Below are 21,435 nucleotides of genomic sequence, written 5' to 3' on the forward strand. Positions count from 1 at the left end.
GACGTGAGAGAAGGGGCATGATATCCTACTTCAGTTAATATCCATTATTCTCAGGTTTTAGAATTTTAAACACTTTTGAGTTTGAAATTGTGGTCCTTTGCTCCAGACAAGGACATTTCACAGAGCTGACATGGAAATTAATAATATTGCAAATATTTAGGAAAATTACCCTGAATGTATTTTTTTAGCCTAGTGGTTAGAGTGTAGAGGTGGCAGGGTAGCCTAGTGGTTAGAGTGTAGGGGTGGCAGGTAGCCTAGTGGTTAGAGTGTAGAGGTGGCAGGTAGCCTAGTGGTTAGAGTGTAGAGGTGGCAGGGTAGCCTAGTGGTTAGAGTGTAGAGGAGGCAGGTAGCCTAGTGGTTAGAGTGTAGAGGTGGCAGGTAGCCTAGTGGTTAGAGTGTAGAGGAGGCAGGTAGCCTAGTGGTTAGAGTGTAGAGGTGGCAGGGTAGCCTAGTGGTTAGAGTGTAGAGGTGGCAGGTAGCCTAGTGGTTAGAGTGTAGAGGAGGCAGGTAGCCTAGTGGTTAGAGTGTAGAGGTGGCAGGGTAGCCTAGTGGTTAGAGTGTAGAGGAGGCAGGGTAGCCTAGTGGTTAGAGTGTAGAGGCGGCAGGGTAGCCTAGTGGTTAGAGTGTAGAGGTGGCAGCGTAACCTAGTGGTTAGAGTGTAGAGGTGGCAGGGTAGCCTAGTGGTTAGAGTGTAGAGGTGGCAGGGTAGCCTAGTGGTTAGAGTGTAGAGGTGGCAGGTAGCCTAGTGGTTAGAGTGTAGAGGCGGCAGGGTAGCCTTGTGGTTAGAGTGTAGAGGTGGCAGGGTAGCCTAGTGGTTAGAGTGTAGAGGCGGCAGGTAGCCTAGTGGTTAGAGTGTAGAGGCGGCAGGTAGCCTAGTGGTTAGAGTGTAGAGGTGGCAGGGTAGCCTAGTGGTTAGAGTGTAGAGGTGGCAGGGTAGCCTAATGGTTAGAGTGTAGAGGTGGCAGGGTAGCCTAGTGGTTAGAGTGTAGAGGCGGCAGGGTAGCCTAGTGGTTAGAGTGTAGAGGGGGCAGGGTAGCCTAGTGGTTAGAGTGTAGAGGTGGCAGGTAGCCTAGTGGTTAGAGTGTAGAGGTGGCAGGGAAGTCTAGTGGTTAGAGTGTAGAGGTGGCAGGGTAGCCTAGTGGTTAGAGTGTAGAGGTGGCAGGGTAGCCTAGTGGTTAGAGTGTAGAGGTGGCAGGGAAGTCTAGTGGTTAGAGTGTAGAGGTGGCAGGGTAGCCTAGTGGTTAGAGTGTAGAGGTGGCAGGGAAGTCTAGTGGTTAGAGTGTAGAGGTGGCAGGGTAGCCTAGTGGTTAGAGTGTAGAGGTGGCAGGGTAGCCTAGTGGTTAGAGTGTAGAGGTGGCAGGTAGCCTAGTGGTTAGAGTGTAGAGGCGGCAGGGTAGCCTAGTGGTTAGAGTGTAGAGGTGGCAGGTAGCCTAGTGGTTAAAGTGTAGAGGTGGCAGGGTAGCCTAGTGGTTAGAGTGTAGAGGTGGCAGGTAGCCTAGTGGTTAAAGTGTAGAGGTGGCAGGGTAGCCTAGTGGTTAGAGTGTAGAGGCGGCAGGGTAGCCTAGTGGTTAGAGTGTAGAGGCGGCAGGGTAGCCTAGTGGTTAGAGTGTAGAGGTGGCAGGGAAGTCTAGTGGTTAGAGTGTAGAGGTGGCAGGGTAGCCTAGTGGTTAGAGTGTAGAGGTGGCAGGGTAGCCTAGTGGTTAGAGTGTAGAGGTGGCAGGTAGCCTAGTGGTTAGAGTGTAGAGGCGGCAGGGTAGCCTAGTGGTTAGAGTGTAGAGGTGGCAGGTAGCCTAGTGGTTAAAGTGTAGAGGTGGCAGGGTAGCCTAGTGGTTAGAGTGTAGAGGTGGCAGGTAGCCTAGTGGTTAAAGTGTAGAGGTGGCAGGGTAGCCTAGTGGTTAGAGTGTAGAGGCGGCAGGGTAGCCTAGTGGTTAGAGTGTAGAGGTGGCAGGTAGCCTAGTGGTTAAAGTGTAGAGGTGGCAGGGTAGCCTAGTGGTTAGAGTGTAGGGGCGGCAGGGTAGCCTAGTGGTTAGAGTGTAGAGGTGGCAGGGTAGCCTAGTATTTAGAGTGTAGAGGTGGCAGGGTAGCCTAGTGGTTAGAGTGTAGAGGTGGCAGGTAGCCTAGTGGTTAGAGTGTAGAGGCGGCAGGGTAGCCTAGTGGTTAGAGTGTAGAGGTGGCAGGTAGCTTAGTGGTTAAAGTGTAGAGGTGGCAGGGTAGCCTAGTGGTTAGAGTGTAGAGGCGGCAGGGTAGCCTAGTGGTTAGAGTGTAGAGGTGGCAGGTAGCCTAGTGGTTAAAGTGTAGAGGTGGCAGGGTAGCCTAGTGGTTAGAGTGTAGGGGCGGCAGGGTAGCCTAGTGGTTAGAGTGTAGAGGTGGCAGGGTAGCCTAGTATTTAGAGTGTAGAGGTGGCAGGGTAGCCTAGTGGTTAGAGTGTAGGGGCGGCAGGGTAGCCTAGTGGTTAGAGTGTAGAGGTGGCAGGGTAGCCTAGTATTTAGAGTGTAGAGGTGGCAGGTAGCCTAGTGGTTAGAGTGTAGAGGTGGCAGGGTAGCCTAGTATTTAGAGTGTAGAGGTGGCAAGTAGCCTAGTGGTTAGAGTGTAGAGGTGTCAGGGTAGCCTAGTGGTTAGAGTGTAGAGGTGGCAGGGTAGCCTAGTGGTTAGAGTGTAGAGGTGGCAAGTAGCCTAGTGGTTAGAGTGTAGAGGTGTCAGGGTAGCCTAGTGGTTAGAGTGTAGAGGCGGCAGGGTAGCCTAGTGGTTAGAGTGTAGAGGTGGCAGGGTAGCCTAGTGGTTAGAGTGTAGAGGCGGCAGGGTAGCCTAGTGGTTAGAGTGTAGAGGTGGCAGGGTAGCCTAGTGGTTAGAGTGTTGGAGTAGTAACCGAAAGGTACAAATCTGTCGTTCTGCCCCTGAACAGGCAGTTAACCCCACTGTTCCTAGGCCGTCATTGAAAATAAGAATTTGTTCTTAACTGACTTGCCTGGTTAAATAAGGGTGACCTAAAAAAAACTTTAAAATAAATAAATAATAGATTGTCCTGACTTTCAAGAATCCCTGAATGACATTCTGAGTGTAGATTTGAGATGGGAAAACTGTTCTACCGTTCGCTATGCAGCTTAAGCCTCCCCATTGTTCTCAGATCAACACTGTGGCGACAGGCTAGAAGAGAAGTGTCTAAGGGTCAGGGGTCAGTTTGGGACAGGCTAGAAGAGAAGTGTCTAAGGGTCATCAGGGGTCAGTTTGGGACAGGCTAGAAGAGAAGTGTCTAAGGGTCAGGGGTCAGGCTAGAAGAGAAGTGTCTAAGGGTCAGGGGTCAGGCTAGAAGAGAAGTGTCTAAGGGTCAGGGGTCAGTTTGGGACAGGCTAGAAGAGAAGTGTCTAAGGGTCAGGGGTCAGTTTGGGACAGGCTAGAAGAGAAGTGTCTAAGGGTCATCAGGGGTCAGTTTGGGACAGGCTAGAAGAGAAGTGTCTAAGGGTCATCAGGGGTCAGTTTGGGACAGGCTAGAAGAGAAGTGTCTAAGGGTCATCAGGGGTCAGTTTGGGACAGGCTAGAAGAGAAGTGTCTAAGGGTCATCAGGGGTCAGTTTGGGACAGGCTAGAAGAGAAGTGTCTAAGGGTCAGGGGTCAGTTTGGGACAGGCTAGAAGAGAAGTGTCTAAGGGTCAGGGGACAGGCTAGAAGAGAAGTGTCTAAGGGTCATCAGGGGTCAGTTTGGGACAGGCTAGAAGAGAAGTGTCTAAGGGTCATCAGGGGTCAGTTTGGGACAGGCTAGAAGAGAAGTGTCTAAGGGTCATCAGGGGTCAGTTTGGGACAGGCTAGAAGAGAAGTGTCTAAGGGTCATCAGGGGTCAGTTTGGGACAGGCTAGAAGAGAAGTGTCTAAGGGTCAGGGGTCAGGCTAGAAGAGAAGTGTCTAAGGGTCAGGGGTCAGTTTGGGACAGGCTAGAAGAGAAGTGTCTAAGGGTCAGGGGTCAGTTTGGGACAGGCTAGAAGAGAAGTGTCTAAGGGTCATCAGGGGTCAGTTTGGGACAGGCTAGAAGAGTAGTGTCTAAGGGTCAGGGGTCAGTTTGGGACAGGCTAGAAGAGAAGTGTCTAAGGGTCAGGGGTCAGTTTGGGACAGGCTAGAAGAGAAGTGTCTAAGGGTCAGGGGTCAGTTTGGGACAGGGTGCCTCTCTCTCTTGTGCTTCTGTGATTTTGTTCTTCTATTTCCATCGGATGAAACAACAACAACATCAAAAACGTTCCAGTTTCTCGTGGAATGCCTATACTGAACGTAACGTGTTCATCTTCTCTCTCTCTCTCTCTCTCTCTCTCTCTCTCTCTCTCTCTCTCTCTCTCTCTCTCTCTCTCTCTTTCCGAATCGTGTTTTACTGGAAGTTTAAGTTTAAATAACATTATAGAGATCATTTTACCTAGGAAGTAAAAAAATGCCTAAACGTTACTAAATGTCCTGTAAAATATGTAATGGTGTTATTATTATTATTATTAGTTGTTGATTATTGGCATCAGAAGTCGGAAGGGAGTCGGTACAATTATAGAAATAGGATGACTAGAACGGAGGTACCATTCAAGTCAATGGGTCTAAGAGGTGGACTGGCGGCCATGATTCTATTTCTATGGGAACAATGTATCTGTATTATAAGCTTCTGTTCTATCCTTCCTGTTTCCATGGATTCCCCCCCTTCCTGTTCTATCCTTCCTGTTTCCATGGATTCCCCCCCTTCCTGTTCTATCCTTCCTGTTTCCATGGATTCCCCCCCTTCCTGTTCTATCCTTCCTGTTTCCATAGATTCCCCCCCTTCCTGTTCTATCCTTCCTGTTTCCATGGATTCCCCCCTTCCTGTTCCCCTCCTTCCTGTTTCCATGGATTCCCCCCTTCCTGTTCCCCTCCTTCCTGTTTCCTGTCCCCCCCCCCCCACAAAACAAACCTTTCTTTGCACTTCCATTTTGTTTTGCATATTGTAAATATCTCTGTATTATTTATTCGCAGTCTTTATGTAATAATGGTGAATGACAGTTTAAAAGTGACAATCATCTTTTATGGGTTTGTTGATTTGATTATGTTGTTGTTGTTGTTTTTTTTTGTCATTATTGTACGATGGATAAATTACACTGTAAAAAGCATATAAATGTATCTGCAGTATAAAAAAAAAAGATTGTTGTTTTTTTCTTCCAGTTTTCAGACGAGGATATGAAATGTAAATCATCTCGATGATCTGTATGTTACTGTTACTACTAAGTAAAACATGGTGTTATAGCGACCTCTGGTGGGGAGATTCAGAATAGCAGCCCTATCAGAGAAGTGTCAGCTTTCAGTTGCAGGGAAAGGACAGGGCGATACCTAGTCAGTTGTACCTTCAACTAAAATGTATTGATTATATTGATAATCAAATGATTGAAATTAACAAATGTCTCGTTGTAAAAAAAATGTAATCCCTCCAGCTCAACTAATCTTTAATCCGTTGGTTAGTTGAACCAGGTGTTGTGTGTTAGTGTTGGGCTGGAACAAAACAAAAAGTACCATCTGTTCTTCTCCTCCACAGGACTGAAGTTTAGTAATCCTGCTTTTGGATTCACGTTATCCAGGTCAACACGCAACCCACTTCCTGTCCTTACATCCATTCTCATCCTCCCGTTCTGATAGCTTCCCTTCTCGCTCGCTCGTGTTGTCGTTCTCCAGTTGTATCCCTCTGCGGTTTTGCCTCAGAGCCTCTGAGAAAGTGTGTTGGACGAGGGACAGGATACGACATGAGTCCTTGGCACATCATCAGTGTGAATGATGGAACCACAGTCGGAATGTTAATCTGGATTCCAAACGGAACCATATTCCCTGTGTAGAGCACTCCTCCTTCTGACCAGGGCTCATAGGGTCCCCACAGGGCTCTGGTCTAAAGTAGTGCACTCCTTCTGACCAGGGCTCATAGGGTCCCCACAGGGCTCTGGTCTAAAGTAGTGCCCTCCTTCTGACCAGGGCTCATAGGATCCCCACAGGGCTCTGGTCTAAAGTAGTGCACTCCTTCTGACCAGGGCTCATAGGGTCCCCACAGGGCTCTGGTCTAAAGTAGTGCCCTCCTTCTGACCAGGGCTCATAGGGTCCCCACAGGGCTCATAGGGTCCCCACAGGGCTCTGGTCTAAAGTAGTGCACTCCTTCTGACCAGGGCTCATAGGGTCCCCACAGGGCTCTGGTCTAAAGTAGTGCACTCCTTCTGACCAGGGCTCATAGGGTCCCCACAGGGCTCATAGGGTCTCCACAGGGCTCATAGGGTCCCCACAGGGCTCATAGGGTCTCCACAGGGCTCATAGGGTCCCCACAGGGCTCATAGGGTCCCCACAGGGCTCATAGGGTCCCCACAGGGCTCATAGGGTCCCCACAGGGCTCATAGGGTCCCCACAGGGCTCTGGTCTAAAGTAGTGCACTATGTAGGGAATAGGGTGCCATAGGGCTCTGGTCTAAAGAGAGAGGTGGGGGGAGAGGGGAGGGAGAGAGAGGTCGGGAGAGAGGTGGAGAGAGAGAGGTGGGGGGGAGAGGGAGAGGGAGGTCGGGAGAGGGGGAGAGAGAATGAGAGGTGGGGAAAGAGGGAGGGGGAGAGAGAGGTTGGGAGAGAGAGAGAGGGGAGGGGGAGAGAGAGAGGTGGGGGAGAGGGGGGGGAGGGAGAGTAGGATGAAATCACATTTTATTGGTCACATGCACACCTCTACGCAGACGACACCATTCTATATACCTTCGGCCCGTCTTTGGACACTGTGCTATCTAACCTCTAAACAAGCTTCAATGCCATACAACACTCCTTCCGTGGCCTTCAACTGCTCTTAAACGCTAGTAAAACCAAATGCATGCTTTTCAACCGGTCGCTGCCTGCACCCGCATGCCCGACTAGCATCACCACCCTGGATGGTTCCGACCTAGAATATGTGGACGTCTATAAGTACCTAGGTGTCTGGCTAGACTGCAAACTCTCCTTCCAGACTCATATCAAACATCTCCAATTGAAAATCAAATCAAGAGTCGGCTTTCTATTCCGCAACAAAGCCTCCTTCACTCACGCCGCCAAGCTTACCCTAGTAAAACTGACTATCCTACCGATCCTCGACTTCGGCGATGTCATCTACAAAATGGCTTCCAACACTCTACTCAGCAAACTGGATGCAGTCTATCACAGTGCCATCCGTTTCGTCACTAAAGCACCTTATACCACCCACCACTGCGACTTGTATGCTCTAGTCAGCTGGCCCTCGCTACATATTCGTCGCCAGACCCACTGGCTCCAGGTCATCTACAAGTCCATGCTAGGTAAAGCTCCGCCTTATCTCAGCTCACTGGTCACGATGGCAACACCCATCCGTAGCACGCGCTCCAGCAGGTGTATCTCACTGATCATCCCTAAAGCCAACACCTCATTTGGCCGCCTTTCGTTCCAGTACTCTGCTGCCTGTGACTGGAATGAATTGCAAAAATCGCTGAAGTTGGAGACTTTTATCTCCCTCACCAACTTCAAACATCAGCTATCTGAGCAGCTAAACGATCGCTGCAGCTGTACATAGTCTATTGGTAAATAGCCCACCCTTTTTCACCTACCTCATCCCCATACTGTTTTTATTTATTTACTTTTCTGCTCTTCTGCACACCAATATCTCTACCTGTACATGACCCTCTGATCTTTCATCACTCCAGTGTTAATCTGCAAAATTGTAATTATTTGCCTACCTCCTCATGCCTTTTGCACACATTGTATATAGACTCCCCCTTTGTTTTCTACTGTGTTATTGACTTGTTAATTGTTTACTCCGTGTGTAACTCTTTGTTGTCTGCTCACACTGCTATGCTTTATCTTGGCCAGGTCGCAGTTGCAAATGAGAACTTGTTCTCAACTAGCCTACCTGGTTAAATAAAGGTGTTCTCAACTAGCCTACCTGGTTAAATAAAGGTGTTCTCAACTAGCCTACCTGGTTAAATAAAGGTGTTCTCAACTAGCCTACCTGGTTAAATAAAGGTGTTCTCAACTAGCCTACCTGGTTAAATAAAGGTGTTCTCAACTAGCCTACCTGGTTAAATAAAGGTGTTCTCAACTAGCCTACCTGGTGAAATAAAGGTGTTCTCAACTAGCCTACCTGGTGAAATAAGGTGTTCTCAACTAGCCTACCTGGTGAAATAAAGGTGTTCTCAACTAGCCTACCTGGTTAAATAAAGGTGTTCTCAACTAGCCTACCTGGTTAAATAAAGGTGTTCTCAACTAGCCTACCTGGTTAAATAAAGGTGTTCTCAACTAGCCTACCTGGTTAAAAAAAGGTGTTCTCAACTAGACTACCTGGTTAAATAAAGGTGTTCTCAACTAGCCTACCTGGTTAAATAAAGGTGTTCTCAACTAGCCTACCTGGTTAAATAAAGGTGTTCTCAACTAGCCTACCTGGTTAAATAAAGGTGTTCTCAACTAGCCTACCTGGTGAAATAAAGGTGTTCTCAACTAGCCTACCTGGTGAAATAAAGGTGTTCTCAACTAGCCTACCTGGTTAAATAAAGGTGTTCTCAACTAGCCTACCTGGTTAAATAAAGGTGTTCTCAACTAGCCTACCTGGTTAAATAAAGGTGTTCTCAACTAGCCTACCTGGTTAAATAAAGGTGTTCTCAACTAGCCTACCTGGTTAAATAAAGGTGTTCTCAACTAGCCTACCTGGTTAAATAAAGGTGTTCTCAACTAGCCTACCTGGTTAAATAAAGGTGTTCTCAACTAGCCTACCTGGTTAAATAAAGGTGTTCTCAACTAGCCTACCTGGTTAAATAAAGGTGTTCTCAACTAGCCTACCTGGTTAAATAAAGGTGTTCTCAACTAGCCTACCTGGTTAAATAAAGGTGTTCTCAACTAGCCTACCTGGTTAAATAAAGGTGTTCTCAACTAGCCTACCTGGTTAAATAAAGGTGTTCTCAACTAGCCTACCTGGTTAAATAAAGGTGTTCTCAACTAGCCTACCTGGTTAAATAAAGGTGTTCTCAACTAGCCTACCTGGTTAAATAAAGGTGTTCTCAACTAGCCTACCTGGTTAAATAAAGGTGTTCTCAACTAGCCTACCTGGTTAAATAAAGGTGTTCTCAACTAGCCTACCTGGTTAAATAAAGGTGTTCTCAACTAGCCTACCTGGTTAAATAAAGGTGAAATAAAAAAAAATTAAAACATGGTTAGCAGATGTGTTTCTAGTCCCGAAAGTGCAGTAATATCTAACAAGTAATCTAACAATTCCCCAACAACTACCTAATACACACACATCTAAAGGGGTGAATGAGAATATGTACATGTAAGTATATGGATGAAAGATGCCTGAGCGGCAAGGTGCAAAAAATGGTATAAAATATAGTATATACATGTGAGATGAGTAATGTAGGAAATAATGTAAACATTATTAAAGTGACTGGTGATGCATTTATTAAATGATTTGGAGTCTATGTGTAGAAGGAGGTGAGGTGTTGAGGTTGTGTGGAGGGAGATGAGGTGCTGAGGCTGTGTGAAGGGTGATGAGGTGTTGAAGTGTTGAGGCTGTGTGGAGGGAGATGAGGTGTTGAGGTTGTGTTAAGGGAGATGAGGTGTTGAAGTGTTGAGGCTGTGTGTATGGGAGATGAGGTGTTGAGGTGTTGAGGCTGTGTGGAGGGAGATGATGTGTTGAGGGAGTTGAGGCTGTGTGAAGGGAGATGAGGTGTTGAGGCTGTGTGGAGGGAGATGAGGTGTTGAGGCTGTGTGGAGGGAGATGAGGTGTTAAGGCTGTGTGGAGGGAGATGAGGTGTTGAGGCCGTGTGGAGGGAGATGAGGTGTTGAGGTGTTGAGGCTGTGTGGAGGGAGATGAAGTGTTGAGGCTGTGTGGAGGGAGATGAGGTGTTGAGGTGTTGCGGCTGTGTGGAGTGATATGAGGTGTTGAGGCTGTGTGGAGGGAGATGAGGTGTCGAGTCTGTGTGGAGAGAGATGAGCTGTTGAGGCTGTGTGGAGGGAGATGAGGTGTTGAGGTGTTGAGGCTGTGTGGAGGGAGATGAAGTGTTGAAACTGTGTGGAGGGAGATGAGGTGTTGAGGTGTTGAGGCTGTGTGGAGGGAGATGAGGTGTTGAGGTGTTGAGGCTGTGTGGAGGGAGATGAAGTGTTGAGGCTGTGTAGAAGGAGGTGAGGTGTCGAGGCTGTGTGAAGGGAGATGAGGTGTTGAGGTTCTGTGAAGGGAGATGAGGTGTTGAAGTGTTGAGGCTGTGTGGAGGGAGATGAGGTGTTGAGGTTGTGTTAAGGGAGATGAGGTGTTGAAGTGTTGAGGCTGTGTGTATGGGAGATGAGGTGTTGAGGTGTTGAGGCTGTGTGGAGGGAGATGATGTGTTGAGGGAGTTGAGGCTGTGTGAAGGGAGATGAGGTGTTGAGGCTGTGTGGAGAGAGATGAGCTGTTGAGGCTGTGTGGAGGGAGATGAGGTGTTGAGGCTGTGTGGAGGGCGATGAGGTGTTGAGGCTGTGTGCAGGGAGATGAGGTGTTGAGGTGTTGAGGCTGTGTGGAGGGAGATGAAGTGTTGAGGCTGTGTGGAGGGAGATGAGGTGTTGAGGTGTTGAGGCTGTGTGGAGGGAGATGAGGTGTTGAGGTGTTGAGGCTGTGTGGAGGGAGATGAAGTGTTGAGGCTGTGTAGAAGGAGGTGAGGTGTCGAGGCTGTGTGAAGGGAGATGAGGTGTTGAGGTTCTGTGAAGGGAGATGAGGTGTTGAAGTGTTGAGGCTGTGTGTATGGGAGATGAGGTGTTGAGGTGTTGAGGCTGTGTGGAGGGAGATGATGTGTTGAGGGAGTTGAGGCTGTGTGAAGGGAAATGAGGTGTTGAGGCTGTGTGGAGAGAGATGAGGTGTTGAGGCTGTGTGGAGAGAGATGAGCTGTTGAGGCTGTGTGGAGGGCGATGAGGTGTTGAGGCTGTGTGGAGGGAGATGAGGTGTTGAGGCTGTGTGGAGTGATATGAGGTGTTGAGGCTGTGTGGAGTGAGATGAGGTGTTGAGGGTTTGGGGAGGGATATGAGGTGTTGCTGTGTGGAGGAAGATGAGGTGTTGAGGTGTTGAGGCTGTGTGGAGGGAGATGAGGTGATGAGGTGTTGAGGTTGTGTGAAGGGAGATGAGGTGTTGAGGCTGTGTGAAGGGAGATGATGTGTTGAAGTGTTGAGGCTGTGTGGAGGGAGATGAGGTGTTGAGGTGTTGAGGCTGTGTGGAGGGAGATGAGATGTTGAGGTGTTGAGGCTGTGTGGAGGGAGATGAGGTGTTGAAGTGTTGAGGCTGTGTGGAGGGAGATGAGGTGTTGAGGCTTTGTGAAGGGAGATGAGGTGTTGAGGTTGTGTGAAGGGAGATGAGGTGTTGAAGTGTTGAGGCTGTGTGGAGGGAGATGAGGTGTTGAGGCTGTGTGGAGGGAGATGAGGTGTTGAGGCTGTGTGGAGTGATATGAGGTGTTGAGGCTGTGTGGAGGGAGATGAGGTGTTGAGGTGTTGAGGCTGTGTGGAGGGAGATGAGGTGTTGAGACTGTGTGGAGGGAGATTCGTTTTTGAGGCTGTGTGCAGGGAGATGAGGTTTTGAGGCTGTGTGGAATGAGATTAGGTGTTGAGGATGTGTGGAGGGAGATGAGGTGTTGAGGCTGTGTGGAGGGAGATGAGGTGTTGAGGCTGTGTGGAGGGAGATGAGGTGTTGAGGTGTTGAGGCTTTGTGGGGGGACTTGAGGTGATGAAGTGTTGCGGCTGTGTGGAGGGAGAAGAGGTGTTGAGGCTGTGCGAAGGGAGATGAGGTGTTGAGGTTGTGTGAAGGGAGATGAGGTGTTGAAGTGTTGATGTTGTGTGCAGGGAGATGAGGTGTTGAGGCTGTGTGAAGGGAGATGAGGTGTTGAAGTGTTGAGGCTGTGTGGAGGGAGATGAGGTGTTGAGGTGTTGAGGCTGTGTGGAGGGAGATGAAGTGTTGAGGCTGTGTGGAGGGAGATGAGGTGTTGAGGCTGTGTGGAGTGATATGAGGTGTTGAGGCTGTGTGGAGTGAGATGAGGTGTTGAGGGTGTGGGGAGGGATATGAGCTGTTGAGGTGTTGAGGCTGTGTGGAGGGAGATGAGGTGTTGAGGTGTTGAGGCTGTGTGGAGGGAGATGAGGTGTTGAGGCTGTGTAGAAGGAGGTGAGGTGTTGAGGCTGTGTGAAGGGAGATGAGGTGTTGAGGTGTTGAGGTTCTGTGATGGGAGATGAGGTGTTGAAGTGTTGAGGCTGTGTGGAGGGAGATGAGGTGTTGAGGTGTTGAGGCTGTGTGGAGGGAGATGAAGTGTTGAGGCTGTGTAGAAGGAGGTGAGGTGTCGAGGCTGTGTGAAGGGAGATGAGGTGTTGAGGTGTTGAGGCTGTGTGGAGGGAGATGAGGTGTTGAGGTGTTGAGGCTGTGTGGAGGGAGATGAAGTGTTGAGGCTGTGTAGAAGGAGGTGAGGTGTCGAGGCTGTGTGAAGGGAGATGAGGTGTTGAGGTTCTGTGAAGGGAGATGAGGTGTTGAAGTGTTGAGGCTGTGTGGAGGGAGATGAGGTGTTGAGGTTGTGTTAAGGGAGATGAGGTGTTGAAGTGTTGAGGCTGTGTGTATGGGAGATGAGGTGTTGAGGTGTTGAGGCTGTGTGGAGGGAGATGATGTGTTGAGGGAGTTGAGGCTGTGTGAAGGGAGATGAGGTGTTGAGGCTGTGTGGAGAGAGATGAGCTGTTGAGGCTGTGTGGAGGGAGATGAGGTGTTGAGGCTGTGTGGAGGGCGATGAGGTGTTGAGGCTGTGTGGAGGGAGATGAAGTGTTGAGGCTGTGTGGAGGGAGATGAGGTGTTGAGGTGTTGAGGCTGTGTGGAGGGAGATGAGGTGTTGAGGTGTTGAGGCTGTGTGGAGGGAGATGAAGTGTTGAGGCTGTGTAGAAGGAGGTGAGGTGTCGAGGCTGTGTGAAGGGAGATGAGGTGTTGAGGTTCTGTGAAGGGAGATGAGGTGTTGAAGTGTTGAGGCTGTGTGTATGGGAGATGAGGTGTTGAGGCTGTGTGGAGGGAGATGATGTGTTGAGGGAGTTGAGGCTGTGTGAAGGGAAATGAGGTGTTGAGGCTGTGTGGAGAGAGATGAGGTGTTGAGGCTGTGTGGAGAGAGATGAGCTGTTGAGGCTGTGTGGAGGGCGATGAGGTGTTGAGGCTGTGTGGAGGGAGATGAGGTGTTGAGGCTGTGTGGAGTGATATGAGGTGTTGAGGCTGTGTGGAGTGAGATGAGGTGTTGAGGGTTTGGGGAGGGATATGAGGTGTTGCTGTGTGGAGGAAGATGAGGTGTTGAGGTGTTGAGGCTGTGTGGAGGGAGATGAGGTGATGAGGTGTTGAGGTTGTGTGAAGGGAGATGAGGTGTTGAGGCTGTGTGAAGGGAGATGATGTGTTGAAGTGTTGAGGCTGTGTGGAGGGAGATGAGGTGTTGAGGTGTTGAGGCTGTGTGGAGGGAGATGAGATGTTGAGGTGTTGAGGCTGTGTGGAGGGAGATGAGGTGTTGAAGTGTTGAGGCTGTGTGGAGGGAGATGAGGTGTTGAGGCTTTGTGAAGGGAGATGAGGTGTTGAGGTTGTGTGAAGGGAGATGAGGTGTTGAAGTGTTGAGGCTGTGTGGAGGGAGATGAGGTGTTGAGGCTGTGTGGAGGGAGATGAGGTGTTGAGGTGTTGAGGCTGTGTGGAGTGATATGAGGTGTTGAGGCTGTGTGGAGGGAGATGAGGTGTTGAGGTGTTGAGGCTGTGTGGAGGGAGATGAGGTGTTGAGACTGTGTGGAGGGAGATTAGTTTTTGAGGCTGTGTGCAGGGAGATGAGGTTTTGAGGCTGTGTGGAATGAGATTAGGTGATGAGGATGTGTGGAGGGAGATGAGGTGTTGAGGCTGTGTGGAGGGAGATGAGTAGTTGAGGCTGTGTGGAGGGAGATGAGGTGTTGAGGTGTTGAGGCTTTGTGGGGGGACTTGAGGTGATGAATTGTTGCGGCTGTGTGGAGGGAGAAGAGGTGTTGAGGCTGTGCGAAGGGAGATGAGGTGTTGAGGTTGTGTGAAGGGAGATGAGGTGTTGAAGTGTTGATGTTGTGTGCAGGGAGATGAGGTGTTGAGGCTGTGTGAAGGGAGATGAGGTGTTGAAGTGTTGAGGCTGTGTGGAGGGAGATGAGGTGTTGAGGTGTTGAGGCTGTGTGGAGGGAGATGAAGTGTTGAGGCTGTGTGGAGGGAGATGAGGTGTTGAGGCTGTGTGGAGTGATATGAGGTGTTGAGGCTGTGTGGAGTGAGATGAGGTGTTGAGGTGTTGAGGCTGTGTGGAGGGAGATGAGGTGTTGAGGCTGTGTAGAAGGAGGTGAGGTGTTGAGGCTGTGTGAAGGGAGATGAGGTGTTGAGGTGTTGAGGTTCTGTGATGGGAGATGAGGTGTTGAAGTGTTGAGGCTGTGTGGAGGGAGATGAGGTGTTGAGGCTGTGTGAAGGGAGATGAGGTGTTGAGGTGTTGAGGCTGTGTGGAGGGAGATGAGGTGTTGAGACTGTGTGGAGGGAGATTAGTTTTTGAGGCTGTGTGCAGGGAGATGAGGTTTTGAGGCTGTGTGGAATGAGATTAGGTGTTGAGGATGTGTGGAGGGAGATGAGGTGTTGAGGCTGTGTGGAGGGAGATGAGGTGTTGAGGCTGTGTGGAGGGAGATGAGGTGTTGAGGTGTTGAGGCTTTGTGGGGGGACTTGAGGTGATGAAGTGTTGCGGCTGTGTGGAGGGAGAAGAGGTGTTGAGGCTGTGCGAAGGGAGATGAGGTGTTGATGTTGTGTGCAGGGAGATGAGGTGTTGAGGCTGTGTGAAGGGAGATGAGGTGTTGAAGTGTTGAGGCTGTGTGGAGGGAGATGAGGTGTTGAGGTGTTGAGGCTGTGTGGAGGGAGATGAAGTGTTGAGGCTGTGTGGAGGGAGATGAGGTGTTGAGGCTGTGTGGAGTGATATGAGGTGTTGAGGCTGTGTGGAGTGAGATGAGGTGTTGAGGGTGTGGGGAGGGATATGAGCTGTTGAGGTGTTGAGGCTGTGTGGAGGGAGATGAGGTGTTGAGGTTGTGTGAAGGGAGATGAGGTGTTGAAGTGTTGATGTTGTGTGCAGGGAGATGAGGTGTTGAGGCTGTGTGAAGGGAGATGAGGTGTTGAAGTGTTGAGGCTGTGTGGAGGGAGATGAGGTGTTGAGGTGTTGAGGCTGTGTGGAGGGAGATGAAGTGTTGAGGCTGTGTGGAGGGAGATGAGGTGTTGAGGCTGTGTGGAGTGATATGAGGTGTTGAGGCTGTGTGGAGTGAGATGAGGTGTTGAGGTGTTGAGGCTGTGTGGAGGGAGATGAGGTGTTGAGGCTGTGTAGAAGGAGGTGAGGTGTTGAGGCTGTGTGAAGGGAGATGAGGTGTTGAGGTGTTGAGGTTCTGTGATGGGAGATGAGGTGTTGAAGTGTTGAGGCTGTGTGGAGGGAGATGAGGTGTTGAGGCTGTGTGAAGGGAGATGAGGTGTTGAGGTGTTGAGGCTGTGTGGAGGGAGATGAGGTGTTGAGACTGTGTGGAGGGAGATTAGTTTTTGAGGCTGTGTGCAGGGAGATGAGGTTTTGAGGCTGTGTGGAATGAGATTAGGTGTTGAGGATGTGTGGAGGGAGATGAGGTGTTGAGGCTGTGTGGAGGGAGATGAGGTGTTGAGGCTGTGTGGAGGGAGATGAGGTGTTGAGGTGTTGAGGCTTTGTGGGGGGACTTGAGGTGATGAAGTGTTGCGGCTGTGTGGAGGGAGAAGAGGTGTTGAGGCTGTGCGAAGGGAGATGAGGTGTTGATGTTGTGTGCAGGGAGATGAGGTGTTGAGGCTGTGTGAAGGGAGATGAGGTGTTGAAGTGTTGAGGCTGTGTGGAGGGAGATGAGGTGTTGAGGTGTTGAGGCTGTGTGGAGGGAGATGAAGTGTTGAGGCTGTGTGGAGGGAGATGAGGTGTTGAGGCTGTGTGGAGTGATATGAGGTGTTGAGGCTGTGTGGAGTGAGATGAGGTGTTGAGGGTGTGGGGAGGGATATGAGCTGTTGAGGTGTTGAGGCTGTGTGGAGGGAGATGAGGTGTTGAGGTGTTGAGGCTGTGTGGAGGGAGATGAGGTGTTGAGGCTGTGTAGAAGGAGGTGAGGTGTTGAGGCTGTGTGAAGGGAGATGAGGTGTTGAGGTGTTGAGGTTCTGTGATGGGAGATGAGGTGTTGAAGTGTTGAGGCTGTGTGGAGGGAGATGAGGTGTTGAGGCTGTGTGAAGGGAGATTAGGTGTTGAAGTGTTGAGGCTGTGTGGAGGGAGATGAGGTGTTGAGGTGTTGAGGCTGTGTGGAGGGAGATGAGGTGTTGAGGTGTTGAGGCTGTGTGGAGGGAGATGAGGTGTTGAGGCTGTGTGGAGAGAGATGAGGTGCTGAGGCTGTGTGGAGGGAGATGAGGTGTTGAGGCTGTGTGGAGGGAGATGAGGTGTTGAGGCTGTGTGCAGGGAGATGAGGTGTTGAGGTGTTGAGACTGTGTGGAGGGAGATGAAGTGTTGAGGCTGTGTGGAGGGAGAGGAGGTGTTGAAGCTGTGTGGAGTGATATGAGGTGTTGAGGCTGTGTGGAGTGAGATGAGTTGTTGAGGGTGTGGGGAGGGATATGAGGTGTTGAGGTGTTGAGGCTGTGTGGAGGGAGATGAGGTGTTGAGGTGTTGAGGCTGTGTGAGGGGAGATGAGGTGTTGAGTCTGTGTGGAGGGAGATGAGGTGTTGAGGCTGTGTGGAGGGAGATGAGGTGTTGAGGGTGTGGGGAGGGATATGAGGTGTTGAGGTGTTGAGGCTGTGTGGAGGGAGATGAGGTGTTGAGGTGTTGAGGCTGTCTGGAAGGAGATGAAGTGTTGAGGCTGTGTAGAAGGAGGTGAGGTGTCGAGGCTGTGTGAAGGGAGATGAGGTGTTGAGGTTCTGTGAAGGGAGATGAGGTGTTGAAGTGTTGAGGCTGTGTGGAGGGAGATGAGGTGTTGAGGTTGTGTTAAGGGAGATGAGGTGTTGAAGTGTTGAGGCTGTGTGTATGGGAGATGAGGTGTTGAGGTGTTGAGGCTGTGTGGAGGGAGATGATGTGTTGAGGGAGTTGAGGCTGTGTGAAGGGAGATGAGGTGTTGAGGCTGTGTGGAGAGAGATGAGCTGTTGAGGCTGTGTGCAGGGAGATGAGGTGTTGAGGGTGTGGGGAGGGAGATGAGGTGTTGAGGCTGTGTGGAGGGAGATGAGGTGTTGAGGTGTTGAGGCTGTGTGGAGGGAGATGATGTGTTGAGGTGTTGAGGCTGTGTGGAGTGATATGAGGGTGTTGAGGCTGTGTGGATTGAGATGAGGTGTTGAGGGTGTGTGGAGGGAGATGAGGTGTTGAGGGTGTGGGGAGGGAGATGAGGTGTTGAGGCTGTGTGGAGGGAGATGAGGTGTTGAGGTGTTGAGGCTGTGTGGAGTGATATGAGGTGTTGAGGCTGTGTGGAGTGAGATGAGGTGTTGAGGGTGTGTGGAGGGAGATGAGGTGTTGAGGTGTTGAGGCTGTGTGGAGGGAGATGAGGTGTTGAGGTGTTGAGGTTGTGTGAAGGGAGATGAGGTGTTGAGGCTGTGTGAAGGGAGATGAGGTGTTGAAGTGTTGAGGCTGTGTGGAGGGAGATGAGGTGTTGAGGTGTTGAGGCTGTGTGGAGGGAGATGAGGTGTTGAGGTGTTGAGGCTGTGTGGAGGGAGATGAGGTGTTGAAGTGTTGAGGCTGTGTGGAGGGAGATGAGGTGTTGAGGCTGTGTGAAGGGAGATGAGGTGTTGAGGTTGTGTGAAGGGAGATGAGGTGTTGAAGTGTTGAGGCTGTGTGGAGGGAGATGAGGTGTTGAGGCTGTGTGAAGGGAGATGAGGTGTTGACGTGTTGAGGCTGTGTGGAGGGAGATGAGGTGTTGAGGTGTTGAGGCTGTGTGGAGGGAGATGAGGTGTTGAGGCTGTGTGGAGGGAGATTAGTTTTTGAGGCTGTGTGCAGGGAGATGAGGTTTTGAGGCTGTGTGGAATGAGATTAGGTGTTGTGGAGGGAGATGAGGTGTTGAGGCTGTGTGGAGGGAGATGAGGTGTTGAGGTGTTGAGGCTGTGTGGAGGGAGATGAGGTATTGAGGTGTTGAGGCTGTGTGGAGTGATATGAGGTGTTGAGGCTGTGTGGATTGAGATGAGGTGTTGAGGGTGTGTGGAGGGAGATGAGGTGTTGAGGGTGTGGGGAGGGAGATGAGGTGTTGAGGCTGTGTGGAGGGAGATGAGGTGTTGAGGTGTTGAGGCTGTGTGGAGGGAGATGAGGTGTTGAGGTGTTGAGGCTGTGTGGAGTGATATGAGGTGTTGAGGCTGTGTGGAGTGAGATGAGGTGTTGAGGGTGTGTGGAGGGAGATGAGGTGTTGAGGTGTTGAGGCTGTGTGGAGGGAGATGAGGTGTTGAGGTGTTGAGGTTGTGTGAAGGGAGATGAGGTGTTGAGGCTGTGTGAAGGGAGATGAGGTGTTGAAGTGTTGAGGCTGTGTGGAGGGAGATGAGGTGTTGAGGTGTTGAGGCTGTGTGGAGGGAGATGAGGTGTTGAGGTGTTGAGGCTGTGTGGAGGGAGATGAGGTGTTGAAGTGTTGAGGCTGTGTGGAGGGAGATGAGGCGTTGAGGCTGTGTGAAGGGAGATGAGGTGTTGAGGTTGTGTGAAGGGAGATGAGGTGTTGAAGTGTTGAGGCTGTGTGGAGGGAGATGAGGTGTTGAGGCTGTGTGAAGGGAGATGATGTGTTGAAGTGTTGAGGCTGTGTGGAGGGAGATGAGGTGTTGAGGTGTTGAGGCTGTGTGGAGGGAGATGAGGTGTTGAGGTGTTGAGGCTGTGTGGAGGGAGATGAGGTGTTGAAGTGTTTAGGCTGTGTGGAGGGAGATGAGGTGTTGAGGCTGTGTGAAGGGAGATGAGGTGTTGAGGTTGTGTGAAGGGAGATGAGGTGTTGAGGGTGTGGGAGGGATATGAGCTGTTGAGGTGTTGAGGCTGTGTGGAGGGAGATGAGGTGTTGAGGCTGTGTAGAAGGAGGTGAGGTGTTGAGGTTCTGTGAAGGGAGATGAGGTGTTGAAGTGTTGAGGCTGTGTGGAGGGAGATGAGGTGTTGAGGCTGTGTGAAGGGAGATGAGGTGTTGAAGTGTTGAGGCTGTGTGGAGGGAGATGAGGTGTTGAGGTGTTGAGGCTGTGTGGAGGGAGATGAGGTGTTGAGGTGTTGAGGCTGTGTGGAGGGAGATGAGGTGTTGAGGCTGTGTGGAGAGAGATGAGCTGTTGAGGCTGTGTGGAGGGAGATGAGGTGTTGAGACTGTGTGGAGGGAGATGAAGTGTTGAGGCTGTGTGGAGGGAGAGGAGAGAGGGGAGGGGAGATGAGGCTGTGTGGAGGGAGATGAGGTGTTGAGGCTGTGTGAAGGGAGATGAGGTGTTGAAGTGTTGAGGCTGTGTGGAGGGAGATGAGGTGTTGAGGTGTTGAGGCTGTGTGGAGGGAGATGAGGTGTTGAGGTGTTGAGGCTGTGTGGAGGGAGATGAGGTGTTGAGGCTGTGTGGAGGGAGATTAGTTTTGAGGCTGTGTGCAGGGAGATGAGGTTTTGAGGCTGTGTGGAATGAGATTAGGTGTTGTGGAGGGAGATGAGGTGTTGAGGCTGTGTGGAGGGAGATGAGGTGTTGAGGTGTTGAGGCTGTGTGGAGGGAGATGAGGTGTTGAGGCTGTGTGGAGGGAGATTAGTGTTTGAGGCTGTGTGCAGGGAGATGAGGTTTTGAGGCTGTGTGGAATGAGATTAGGTGTTGTGGAGGGAGATGAGGTGTTGAGCCTGTGTGGAGGGAGATGAGGTGTTGAGGCTGTGTGGATGGAGATGAGGTGTTGAGGTGTTGAGGCTGTGTGGAGGGAGATGAGGTGTTGAAGTGTTGCGGCTGTGTGGAGGGAGATGAGGTGTTGAGGCTGTGCGAAGGGAGATGAGGTGTTGAGGTGTTGAGGTTGTGTGAAGGGAGATGAGGTGTTGAGGCTGTGTGAAGGGAGATGAGGTGTTGAAGTGTTGAGGCTGGGTGGAGGGAGATGAGGTGTTGAGGCTGTGTGAAGGGAGATGAGGTGTTGAAGTGTTGAGGCTGTGTGGAGGGAGATGAGGTGTTGAGGTGTTGAGGCTGTGTGGAGGGAGATGAGGTGTTGAGGCTGTGTGGAGGGAGATGAGGTGTTGAAGTGTTTAGGCTGTGTGGAGGGAGATGAGGTGTTGAGGCTGTGTGAAGGGAGATGAGGTGTTGAGGTTGTGTGAAGGGAGATGAGGTGTTGAGGGTGTGGGAGGGATATGAGCTGTTGAGGTGTTGAGGCTGTGTGGAGGGAGATGAGGTGTTGAGGTGTTGTGGCTGTGTGGAGGGAGATGAGGTGTTGAGGCTGTGCGAAGGGAGATGAGGTGTTGAGGTGTTGTGGCTGTGTGGAGGGAGATGAGGTGTTGAGGCTGTGCGAAGGGAGATGAGGTGTTGAGGTGTTGAGGTTGTGTGAAGGGAGATGAGGTGTTGAAGTGTTGAGGCTGTGTGGAGGGAGATGAGGTGTTGAGGCTGTGTGAAGGGAGATGAGGTGTTGAGGTGTTGAGGCTGTGTGGAGGGAGATGAGGTGTTGAGGCTGTGTGGAGGGAGATTAGTTTTTGAGGCTGTGTGCAGGGAGATGAGGTTTTGAGGCTGTGTGGAATGAGATTAGGTGTTGTGGAGGGAGATGAGGTGTTGAGCCTGTGTGGAGGGAGATGAGGTGTTGAGGCTGTGTGGATGGAGATGAGGTGTTGAGGTGTTGAGGCTGTGTGGAGGGAGATGAGGTGTTGAAGTGTTGCGGCTGTGTGGAGGGAGATGAGGTGTTGAGGCTGTGCGAAGGGAGATGAGGTGTTGAGGTGTTGAGGTTGTGTGAAGGGAGATGAGGTGTTGAGGCTGTGTGAAGGGAGATGAGGTGTTGAAGTGTTGAGGCTGGGTGGAGGGAGATGAGGTGTTGAGGCTGTGTGAAGGGAGATGAGGTGTTGAAGTGTTGAGGCTGTGTGGAGGGAGATGAGGTGTTGAGGTGTTGAGGCTGTGTGGAGGGAGATGAGGTGTTGAGGCTGTGTGGAGGGAGATGAGGTGTTGAAGTGTTTAGGCTGTGTGGAGGGAGATGAGGTGTTGAGGCTGTGTGAAGGGAGATGAGGTGTTGAGGTTGTGTGAAGGGAGATGAGGTGTTGAGGGTGTGGGAGGGATATGAGCTGTTGAGGTGTTGAGGCTGTGTGGAGGGAGATGAGGTGTTGAGGTGTTGTGGCTGTGTGGAGGGAGATGAGGTGTTGAGGCTGTGCGAAGGGAGATGAGGTGTTGAGGTGTTGTGGCTGTGTGGAGGGAGATGAGGTGTTGAGGCTGTGCGAAGGGAGATGAGGTGTTGAGGTGTTGAGGTTGTGTGAAGGGAGATGAGGTGTTGAAGTGTTGAGGCTGTGTGGAGGGAGATGAGGTGTTGAGGCTGTGTGAAGGGAGATGAGG

Source organism: Oncorhynchus kisutch, linkage group LG30, assembly GCF_002021735.2.
Source record: "Oncorhynchus kisutch isolate 150728-3 linkage group LG30, Okis_V2, whole genome shotgun sequence".
Taxonomy (NCBI): Eukaryota; Metazoa; Chordata; class Actinopteri; order Salmoniformes; family Salmonidae; genus Oncorhynchus; species Oncorhynchus kisutch.